The sequence below is a fragment of the Thermobia domestica genome, chromosome 10, assembly GCF_964235325.1.
Source record: "Thermobia domestica chromosome 10, izTheDome1.hap1.1, whole genome shotgun sequence".
Classification (NCBI taxonomy): domain Eukaryota; kingdom Metazoa; phylum Arthropoda; class Insecta; order Zygentoma; family Lepismatidae; genus Thermobia; species Thermobia domestica.
The window spans coordinates 165,055,816-165,068,586 of record NC_137463.1 but is presented as its reverse complement, the minus strand read 5'-3'; positions in this window follow the sequence as shown (position 1 = coordinate 165,068,586).

Here is a 12,771-nt window from a genome sequence, read left to right as displayed (position 1 = left end):
ATGGCACGCTCAGAGCTTAGCGCCTCCAGGGGCCTTGGAAAGATTATCGAGCCTAAAATGATTTAGCACTGACTTTTATAAATCCACCAATTCAACAATTAATAATGTCGTGCAAACTTTAATACGTGAAAACTTTAAGATTGTAGTAATGAAAGAAAGGATGAAATCGTCCCATCTTTTTAGTTTAGCGCCCCAGAGTTATGTAACTGCTAAAGGTGATGGATCAAATTGCAAGTGAATGATGATGAAAGAAATGGTGGAACGGGAAAGTAAGAGAACAAACCTTTATTTTCTTTAGCACAAATAATTAAATGAATAGATTAATTGATTTCCAGAAATTTTATTATAATTAGCAATTAAAAACTGAAAGGGTGATCATAAACTTTTCTTGCCCAGGACCTCGCAACAATTTGTTACACGCTGCCATACATCATTAAAACGGGAGTAGAGGGACTGAATTATTTTGCTCTGTGGGTTGAAAAGTAATAATGCAAAACAGACAATTATTGACTTGAAGAGATAGGATATTTTAAAAATTCTGAGTGGGGAATAAAATCTTCATTTTTACGTCCTACGATTATCGCAGTCTTGTAGCCAACCTGGAACGATAGAGATTCAGCCCACTGAAGATTCTTTGCGAATATCATTTCAATGTGAATTTCGAACAAAGATCTAAGCTTACCTTCATGCTTACGTTACGTCAAACAACTAACATATAAGGTGGAAATTATTCAACTTTTTTCATAAGATGTAATCCAGCTGACTAATTAAAATTTTATAAGCTTTATATGTTATATGTTGATTGATTAAATGTTGCACCTGATAATATGTAGTCGTTACTGCTTGTTACATAGTATTAGCGTGTGTAATGGTTGTATGGGGGAGAGGAGTATTTAAACGCTAATATTCTAAAGTGAAATATTTACATAAAAATTAGGATAATTAAACATTTTCAATAACTCCCTCTTAGTCTTCGACTCTGGTTATAGGTCGATTACCGGTGATTACTGAAAGTTAATGATATTGCAATATACAAAAGAAGTTAGTATAGTGTCTAGCAAGCATGTCTGCTTTGCAGCAAGTCTCAGGTTCGATTCCCTTGAGTGAAGTTTGAACGCATTATGGTGGTTCGGATCCTACCATAAACTATAGATTCACGTACCATTTAGCATCGGCATCGGTGATGAATTATAAAGGGACATTAACTCTAATATGTCAGAATACAGACAGATCGACTGATTCCCAGATATTCGTAAGTAAAACTTATATTTTCCAAAACAGCAAATTACGTTAGTAGAGTGCTATTTTTTTCTAAATATAGATCATGAACGGTTTGAAATTATGTTTATTCTGTTGTGTGAGAACGTTTCTCTATAGTTAGAATTGAGGACATCTTCGAAAGTTCCCCTTCTGGAGGATGAACACTAAGAATCATGAAATTATAGGTGTAAACCTGAATGCAGTTTTACTAACTTATCTCAATAGTAATCTATGTAAATGTAAGGTTACTTGACAGGTCCAAATGTAAGGTCACTTGACCAAAGGCTTAGATAATGTCCCCACAACCTCCACGATGCGAGGCCACCAACTCCAGGGATGTAAAATATATAGAAAATGTTTAGAAAGTAGAGGCGAATAACTAGGGGCTGCAGCGGGCAGGGGCTGTGTAGCAATAATAGACTATCAAAAACTTCCTGCTCAAGTCCTAAAATTTCACACGGCGTACACCATAGTCTTAAAATTTTCACAGAGTATACGCTAGTCTTAAAAATTTCACAGGTTATATATGCTAGTTTTGAATATAGTACTACACGCCTTGAAGCAGAAAGTATGCGCAAATGACTAAGATTGAGCAATACACCTTCGTATATTCTCGACTACACCCCTGAATATATGCTTTTATTTTCTTAGTTTGCTTACATACGTGTGAACGCGACCACCCAAGCCCCTCGTTACGACGCCCATGATTAGATGAACCATAGCCGAATACTTCAGGTAGTTTTGCTTCTTTATTTCTAAGTTTTCCTATGCTTTGCTGACTAAATATCAGTTGTCAGGGAGCTTTAAAACTTGCGATATAGAACCAAATCATTCTATTTTAATATCCTATTTAGAGAAAAAAAATAATAATAAAAACGTCGATAATGAAGGGTAACAGATCACAGAAAGAAGCCTACTGGACGCCCAAAATAGTCTCCCTTTTCAAGACTGTGCGCTGCATATTCTTACAATATATTAAAAACGCTTTCAAAGATACCAATCTTAAAAAAAAAATTAAAAAAATAAAAAAATAAATCTTTAGTTTAACATCCAACGGTTATGCCATCGATGGCTAAAGGAGACTGATGGAATTGCAAGTGAATGATGATGAAAGAATAGGTGGAATGAGAAAACGGGAGGAAACGGGAAAATCCCGAGTCCCTCGCTCCTGCAGTAACACTTGGCAATCACCCTCGTTCACCCTCGCCCTCTTCGTCGAAGCTTTTCCTCGCCCTCGCGCACCCTCACCCTCGCCATCGAAGCTTGTCCTCGCCCTCGCGCACCCTCGCCCTCGCTGCCGAAACTTGTCCCCGCCCTCGCGCACCCTCGCCCTCTTCGTCGAAGCTTTTCCTCGCCCTCGCGCACCCTCACCCTCGCCATCGAAGCTTGTCCTCGCCCTCGCGCACCCTCGCCCTCGCTGCCGAAACTTGTCCTCGCCCTCGCGCACCCTCACCCTCTTCGTCGAAGCTTTTCCTCGCCCTCGCGCACCCTCACCCTCGCCATCGAAGCTTGTCCTCGCCCTCGCGCACCCTCGCCCTCGCGGCACTGTGGGCGAGGGAACTTGAGGGTGAGGATGCCCTCGAGAGGGCCACCCTCGCGAGGGTGAACATCTCTGATGACAACCACATATTGTGTCCGCTGTAATCGATCAGTTTGTGTCTAACACCATGTGAAATCTTACCAAATGTGTTAATGGCAAATGTATCGACTTCCAACAAACATAGCATGTTGGAAATATTAAGTTTGGTATGAACTCATTTGTAATTTCATTTCTAAGAAAAACATCTTTAGCATATACAGGATGTTAATTGTTACATAAGTATATTATTTTATTTCAGGATAATATGTATTAAAACACAGATATTGTTACTGTTTATTAGTAATTTCATCTAAAAACAATGTTGTGAGGACCGAACTGCAACTTTGTAATAGTGTGTAGGAGTTAAAATAAACAATAAATGTCTTCCATTAAAGTATGTGCCATTTCATTTCCTTTCTAGTAGTCCAATTAAGCTGTACGTAAATTTTAAGTATGTTAGTATTATGTACAGATCTAATAAAGTTAGTATTTATGAACTAAAACACGGGCAATGTCTGTGCAACCAACTTGATGTAATTCATCCACATTATATTTTGGAGCATTCTATTTTATGCTATCGCCTCGGTGTAGTTTCCAAACGGCCTCTATGTTCGTATACAAACAAATTTCCTTTTACTTTTCGCGCTCATTCTTCCAATCAAATCCTCGGAATAAATCTTATTAAAACATAAGATAGAAAGTAATCAAAGACATTAAATACATCCAGGACTAAATTGGAGCCGTCAAATAGAAGGAAATAATATTGAATACAAAGTGCATAATTACCCAATGTTCTTACAGAGCAGACAACAATGTACCATCTAATTCGCTTCAAACACGTGCTGCTAACGACCATTTGTTGGGGGTTGGTATGGGTGCGATTACAACGAACATCGGATTACCCCCCTAGAAAAACTCGACTTATATTTTTAACTCATTAAATGCATCGGTGTTTATATTCATTTGAAAATTTAGACAGATAGACGCGCAAGAGTTTACTCTGGAAAATTGTTAAGATCATTATCTTACATTATCTTAAAGTATACAATATTATGTAACTACTATTACTTAAACTAGATAATTAACGTTGTAATTTTCAACATAATAATATATAATTATGTCATGAAAACGTCATTACTGCCATAATTGAGAAAGTATTTAGTAAAGAGATAGATGCGTGCAGTCTAACATTCAGTGAAGATGAGTGGTTATGTCTAATTTACTATTCTCAATAAGATTAGGAATGCGATTAGAACATACTTAATTTTCTTCATATTGATTTTCAAATTCTTACCAATTTTGGTATTCTGAGAAAGAAAATTAGATTACTAGAGATGTGTTTAAATGTGACCCACAAGGAAAAGTTTTATTAAACCCCTGCAGAGACCCCTGTGTTTAGAAGTAAATGCAGAGAAAACTAAATGAATAGAAATTCGCCGTAACCTAACACTACAAATTATGGGTAGGGTAATATTTTTATTATGTGGAATGAACATTATCAGCAGTCCAAAACTATAACCACGAAGAGATTAATTATCAATTGAAAATATGGAATTCGTGTTATTATTCAGTTCAAACTCATCTGTCTTAGCGAATTCTTTCGAGGAATTTCAAGCTTAAAATACACTGCTCTTCATAACTTGGAACAACTCGCAGGAAATATCACTAAAAGAAAAGAAAATATAATTTCATCAAGTATATTAAATAAGGAAAGTAGAGATGCACAATGCAACACAATTGAGCACTAAATAATGTATATATAAGGAAGGTAGAGATGCATAATGCAACGTCAATGAAGATATGCTGTACAGAATGTCCAGAGAGTTTAGAACCTATTGCACTAAAGTTCGTGTAGGTATACATGAACGGCTAAATGTGAGAGAGGCCACAGGCTGTCAGTATGGAGTGGACCATCCCACAAGCAAGACGTATTGCCCCCATGTTGAAAATCATAACAAATCCAGAAAGAGGAATACTAAGTACAAACTGAATCCTGTTGTTAGGACAGACCATAGAGTTAATTAGTTAGTTATATTTATTTTCGATGAGCTGGCTTGTTATGGAAAGAGCAATTCCTGTGCTAAGTTAAGTGGGTATTACATAATTTAGCGTTCTCACCTTTAGTACATGAAATCCGAGGTTTCCCTACTAGAATATACAGTTTTCCATCCTATGAATACGACTCATATTGTCTCTATGTTGAAAACGGACGTTAAATTACAATCAACTGAACAGTGGCGGCTGCAGAGTTCTACAAACGGGTAATCACATCGACAATTACAGCGAAATCTGCTTTGTACTCCTCCAATGCAAAATCAATCCCCGCTTTTGAGGACTCTAGCGATTTTTCACTTTGAAGGGATTCTTTTAATATTGATATAGGGTACAAATATTACAGAAAAAATAACAACGAATTTGAATTTCCATAATCATATATCCAGTACGTATTCTACATAACTATTTAACTTTATTTTAAATACTTTACTAAACCGGAAGAATTTTGCTTATTCAAGAATGGAAATTAATTGATGTTGTCACCACTGTTCAACTATTTCTTCAAAATGAATTTATCTATCGATTCTGGAAAAACCATTTGGTTACATACTCGTTAACATACATAATTATTAGCAGTGTAATTTGAAACTAATAGAAAGATACTAAGTAATGATGAAAAGTTAACTAACTTTATTCTCGCATATTTATAATATTTATTATCTTGTATTTAAAAAAAGAGAGAGAGAGATACGTAATATTTCCATGATGCATTGAAATTCAAGATTTATTCGAATGACAATTCATTCCACCATTGATTTTCAGCATCAAGGCGTAAACCATATGTTTAACGTTGAATTTGAACCACACGTGCTCCTATCAGGAATCGAACTCAGATGTCCCATGCAGAAGACATGTTTGCAAACCATATATCCAGAAGAAAGCTCCAAAATGTGAGTGAAAGGTCTCAAGTCTAGTAGGAACCGAACTTACTGAACCTACCTTACATGATCTGATAATTGGGTATTCTCTACTTAAAGGTATTTTATAATTATTTATTTGGATTACAGGTCTGGCATTTACATTTTTATCTGCATCTTCGCTTACTTGCTTTCAAAATAACATTTCATAGCAAAATCAATTGAAAATGCAGTCCAAGAACTTTTTTTTTTTTTTTTTGGTATATTTGTAGGGAGAGCCTGGTAGAGTAACTTTACTGCTTTGGAATTGCTTGTTATTGGTTTCTATAAAAGAAATATTATAAACAGTATTTTACATAGAAATATGAAAATAATGTAAATCTTTGTGTAAGGATGGAATGGGTGTTTTTTGACCAGATGGATATGAGAATGATTTTTTAAGTAGTGAACTACGTGAGGAAGTGTAGGACACTAACTGCTCTACAGCAAGCAGAGAGGGGTTAGGTTTCTGACAAGGCTTCACTGCAAGCCAGGAAGAGGAGCCGTTAGCTCTGCTGCAAGCTAAGCCTTTGGGTTAGGGTAGGCACTTCCTAGGCTGCACTGCAAACTTAGAAAGGGGATTTGACCAATTGCAAACTGGTGACTGTGAATTTTCCCGTTATATATGCGCTCCGGAAGGTGGTAGCGCTGATGTTCCATCGTCGTCATGTGATCTGTGGTGTTACTGTAGGCTCTGTCGTCTGCAACTTGTAGTGTACCAAAGTTAGGTGTAATACTCCATCGTAAGGTGCACATGGTTGTTGTTTATAAACAGGAGCGCGTATAAACACAAGCACGTGGTACATTATATACGTTAAATAATAAGTCAAATAAAAAAGTAACGTACATCACGTGTTACTAAATTTCAAAATTCTAAGTGCATTAAGAAAGTATTCTATTTTTCTTTCATAATAATTTATATATAAGCATCGCAAAGAAAACACAATACTTTTTTCAAACAACTGTGAAGTTATGTCGTGCTTGAAACAATACGAGTCATTCTTTCTCCCGTAAATAGCACGTCTTTCCTTTTACACTCACCTTCATCGTGTGGAGTGCGCTAAGCGAGCACAAAGCTGAATGATTCCACCTGTCCGTTCACCTCCTCTACTATTTCGTCCGCATCCTCTCCTATTTTTATTTTGGTAACGTTAAAAGTGTGATTACCCTGTATGTAAGGACAGGCGTTTAAAGGACTGTTCTCTAAAAGAGACTAACGCGAGAAAGAGCTAAACGAGAACATATGAACACAGAACAACATCAAGCATCGTGACTTGTGCCATGTTGCTAAATCCCACCTGGACATCAATCAGAGTTGAAGACCCCATATTATAAAACTTAAATTTTTGTTCGGTCTCTCCTCATTCCCATACAATAAACATTAATAATTAATTTTATTAATTTGTACTTTTCATATTAACTGGGAGGCACGTTACTTTGTGACTACACTACGGAGCCGCCATTACAAATACACAAACAAATCATTTTTAAAAGGTAAGTCAGTTATATGCTATTTACTTTAATGTATGAGGTAGAAGAAGATGGGGACGACACGGTTTTCTTAAACCACATTCACACATTTCAGAATACTTTTTGCCATCCGTTTCTTCTTTTCAATAGTCATCTGAAAATTATATCTACAACTAATCAGAAACTGATGAAAGTACAGGAAACATGTTTGAGAATGTTGAGCCAGATCTGTTGAACTGAGATGTTTCCTTAAATTTCATTCACATAATGATAATGAGGCTAAATTAATATAAAGTGATATGTTATAAATGAAATTTATAAAACGAATTTAAGTCAAGATATTAGGCTATTGTACAGAAAATCGGTTATATTTTTCTTGGTTATTAAACGCACAGGGAAGGGGACTAAAGCACCTTCCACCCAACTGCTGTATTTGTTCATTTATCTATTGCAATTACAATTTTAACAACCTTATGAATAATAATGTAACTTGTAGTCTATAAATAAAGACTACAAAAGGCAACACCTCTCTTTCTCAAGGAGTACGGTCTAATTTCTGGAAAAGTGATACTGTGATTTTGCAATTTCTTTTGAATTATTATTGGAATTCCTTACTTGAGTCGTCCATTTCCAAAAGGCATCTTGTCCACCAAACAAAATTTTCCAGAAATCAAAAAAAAAAAAAAAAACCTTCTGGAGCTTCAAATTTTCACAATTTGTGCTTTTTCTTTTTATCAGAAGTATTGATCATGGGCAAATAAATGTTTGCTAAAAATTTCAACAAATTCTATGCAATAGTTTGAAGGAAGTATTAAAAAGTAATTTAGAAAGAGTCGTTTTGGAACTGTTTGAAGGACAAGATACGTTTTGGGACTGTACGAAGGCATTTTGTCATGGAGATAAGGAGTTTCGGAGACAATAGTGATATAATGATCATGTAATTATTTGTTTATTATAATGGACACAAAGTAAAAGTGGTAACTATAAAAGAAATTATTATTGTAATGTCTGAAATAGAACGACTTATAAAATAAACAGTGACTGGTTTGAAACAATCTTCGAAGCAGGTGATAATATTATTAAAAGCAAACGACAACTCCTCTTAAAACTTCACGAAACGAAACTTTAAAAAAGATCGTGTGAGCAAAGCGTGTTTGCATGGTAAACAAGTTTCTAAAGATTACATGTGTAAACAATCGTCTCGTTCTAAGTATGCTGTATATTAAAATTTCTCCATTCTTCGTCCGTCAAAATCATTTTCTGCTCCTTCTTCCTTTTTAAGGGTATCATCACATTTGAAATCCATGTAGAATTTCAAGGAAGGAATATCCTGATAATCCGTTCCAAAATGTAGTTGAAACAATGGTCTGATATCACCTGTCCTTACCCGGTTATGACGTAATATAGTGTCCTTAGAATCTACTGTGCAATGAGAAAAGAATACATTTTACATTCTCTGTTTAATTTAACTGTGACTCGTGGATGAGAGTCGCTTTGAAATTGTTTTTATTTACATACTACAGATGTCTAAATAACAAGAAACCGTTTGTGTCTGTAATTATAAAGATTTTTACTCTGCCATTTTGGTTTGTTACACGTGGACAAGAGCCAGTTTGAAACTGGATGACCTATAAACTGGATGAACTATAAACCATATATCATATGAAAGCTATCAATACCATTGATCCAATGACGGCAATATCTCAAACTCGATTTTTTTTTAAGAACATGCAGTTTGGAAATAGACGACTCACTTTTTCATTGAAGTAAATCTGTTGTTGCCTTGGGATACTAAGTAAACATAAAAATGTAGTTTCTTCGCTTCATTATCGTACGAGAATTTTATTTCAAAAGAAGACTACAGGAATAATCCTATCCACAAATTCGAAGTTTCAAAAATAAATTACTTACATACAAATAGATACATAATTACTGTTTGTTTCTTATTGGTGATAAAATGGGATGCTCAAGCATTATTATTCTTCGCTTTTCCAAACGCAATCTGGCGTTATCCAACAAGACCCACATATAGAAATAAGAATAAATATAGGAAACCCATCAAAAGTTCTGCTTTATAAATACGTAATAAGCTACATAAAAGTGAGAATTCGAATTAACCTATACAGAGAAATTTTAGAGTTCGAGCAGGAAAATTATTTTACCTAAATTCAACGTGCTCTTGTTTTAAGTCTGCTCATGATAAGATTAACCAAATATAGTGCATTTATTTTTCACGAAAATTATATATTGTGAAGTAACTATGTATTGGATATAAAGAAACATGAACTTTTGAAAACTTTGAAAGAAAACTTTGACTAGAAGTGTACATTCTCAGACACCTGTTGTAAATGCATATTTGTTAAATAAACTCGACTAGCTTCCTTCTTTCCTTTCCGCATACCTTCAAGCACAGCCTGATACTTCCCGATTAAGTCATCATTCTTGAATTGATCAAAACCACGAGGAACAGAACAAGGGGTATTCAACACACGATTAGGATAGGTGCAGGATCGACGAGAGAAGCGGATCCCACCGTTGGAGGACCACCGACTCCACAAGTCAAAGAGTACCATTCTGTTGGTTTATCACCGCAGATTCAACAAGCTCCAGCAGTCTAGTAGAATGAAGATGTAGAAGGACATTATCGTAAAGAAGCATTATCGACGCCCCTTGCAGTTCAACAGGATTAAGATCCAGATGTTGACTGTCTCCAGCTAATCCAGACTTCTCCAGAGAAAGATATTCATCATTCCAGATGACCAGGACGACGCCAGCCTCGTTGGATCTTTCAGGCTAGTGCTCATTCCTATTCCTTAATTACAACCTTTCTCTTTCTCTCACTCTTTTCCCCAACTAGTCATTTTCTAAATTAGAAACATTTGAATTTTATTTAAATTCAACCACAATTTTACAGTTAAGTACCGTGTTGTGCATCAGTTCCATCCCCATTTGGTTGCATTTATTTATTTCGTATTCTGAGCTATAACTGATGACACAGCACCGGCACAAGATATATATATCCCGTAAAACGGGGCTACTTTGACAGGTTTTGGACTAGTTTAGATGTGTACACGGGACACTTTCTGCAAACAATGAATTATACTATTCTCATCATAACAATAGGTGTCTAGGCTATCACATCCACTACTAAACCTAAGTCTCTACAAGTAAGTTTAGGCGGGAATAAATTAAGAAATACCGGTCAAAGTAGCCCCGGGGGTGAGGCTACTTTGACATCTTATGTATTTGCTGCATAAGATCAAAGTTACTCAACGTATGGAGTTATTTTGACATGGAATTTATGTAAAGTGTATAAAACACGGTTTTAGTCATGTGTAAGGTACGGTATGCTGTATACTTGATACGCACGAAATCTTTATTTTGTTGTGGTAAATTATTATATACCACTATACAAGTTTTTCTAAAGCTTTATTTTAACATCTTTTACTTTGAACATCACGGTGCTTTACCTCACATTCTTACTTTATTTTTTACTCTACTTTACTTTTAACATAATTACATATGTACCGGTATGTTATCTTTACATGTAACAATGGAAAGAAAAACCTTAGTCGTCAACATCACAGTCGTAACAAGCATACTGAGGATTTTTTGATCCACCATTACAAAACCCACACACTCATTTTTTGTACAGGACACATTGAATCCACTCTCTTCCATCCTTCCACAACACGTTGATATATATCGTCAGAGTGCGAATTAGATTATTCATTTTGGGGGGAATAAACAGTGGCGGATCTAGAAGTCCTTATATTTTATATTGAGGGACAGTAAGGATATTGAGATGGGGTAAAAATACAATGGGAGAAATCTCTCATCCCCTCAGCAATTCGCACCGTGGACACCATATCAGCCTTTATCTATAAAAGTATATGCAACAATTCTCACAGGAAGCACGAATTGCTCATCTGTCAAAGTAGCCCCGCTCTATGTCAAAGTAACTCTAAATGTCAAAGTTTTACGGTATATATATACTGAAGCAAAGGTATAGTAATAAGTCATTGGCATTTGTTTCTACGATGATTAATTTTTCATTTTCATGAACTATAGAGTTAATATGTGGATATACAGATGGTGATCAGAAAAATGGGAACACCTGAATGAAATTGCAACTTACCAGATTAATATGGTGTCGGGCCACCTTTCGCCTTCAGAACAGCCTTGATGCGACGTGGGATGGAGGCATAGAGGTCGTGAATGGTAGCAAGTGGAATTTTAAACCCATTCCTCGTGCAGGGCATCGGCCAGTTCTGTGAAAGAGGATGGAGGTGGAAATAGTCGCCGGAGTCGTGTTTCCAAGACAGACCACAGATGTTCTATTATGTTGAGATCTGGGGATTGGGCGGGCCAGGGGAGGTGTTGAACTTCATCCCGATGTTCCTCAAACCACGCTGCAACAACGCCAGCTGTGTGAATGGGTGCATTATCATCGTGGTAGATGGCGTCATTGTCCGGGAACAACATCCGGATCATAGGATGCAAGTGGTCTCCTAAAATTGCGACATAATCGATGGCAGTGATTCGTCCGCTAAGTGTGACCACAGGACCGAATGAAAACCATGATATGGCGGCCCTCAGCATCACCGAGCCGCCGCCATGTTTCACAGTTGGGCGGAGACACTGCAGATCATAAGCTTCTTTGGGCGTTCTCCACACATAAACACGGTCCGTGGTTGGGAATAGAGTGAAGGATGATTCATCCGACCATTTTCAGTCCTCAACGGTCCAAGTTGCATGGTCGCGGAACCATTTGCGGCGGCGTGCAAAAGCGTTATGGTCCCTGATGAGCGGTTTGGCCCGTGCAACACGACCCCGTAAGTTCATATCATGTAATTCGCGGCGGACTGTGATTGTCGAAACAGGGTGGGGGAGGTTCTGATTGAGTTCCTCCGTCACTTGCTACACAGTGGCACGACGGTTCTGCGTGACAATGCGCTTTAATACCCGGAATGACCTGTCACTCATGATTTTCTTCCGCCCACTGTTCCACTTCCCCGATGTGGTTTTTCCGTGTGTTGTGTAGGCCGTCATCACCTTCGACACTGTCCCACGCGACACACCTAACACAGTAGCCACTGCCGTCACACTCACTCCACATAACCGCGCACCAACAATTTGCCCTCTTTGAAAATCTGAGAGGTCTCCCATTTTACACTACGTCCGTCTGCTGCAGCCACTGAACACTGCTGTTCCACTGCGCCTGACGTAGTATGGAGACTGACCTAATACACCACCACCAGCGGTCCGGCGCTGCGGGCGCCACGACACCACTGCCAACCCATACATCTGACGTGTTGCCAACTACAGGTGTTTCTATTTTTCTAATTACCACCTGTACTTATACTATTAAACTGTTTCAAAATATAATTATTTTTTGAAAAGAGAAACGAAAGAGATAGGATTCATATTAGATGCGTTATCCTGATAAACGAGGGATAACTTCTCATTTAAGAAGTAGAACCTACAGTATTTTATTATCTCTACAAACCT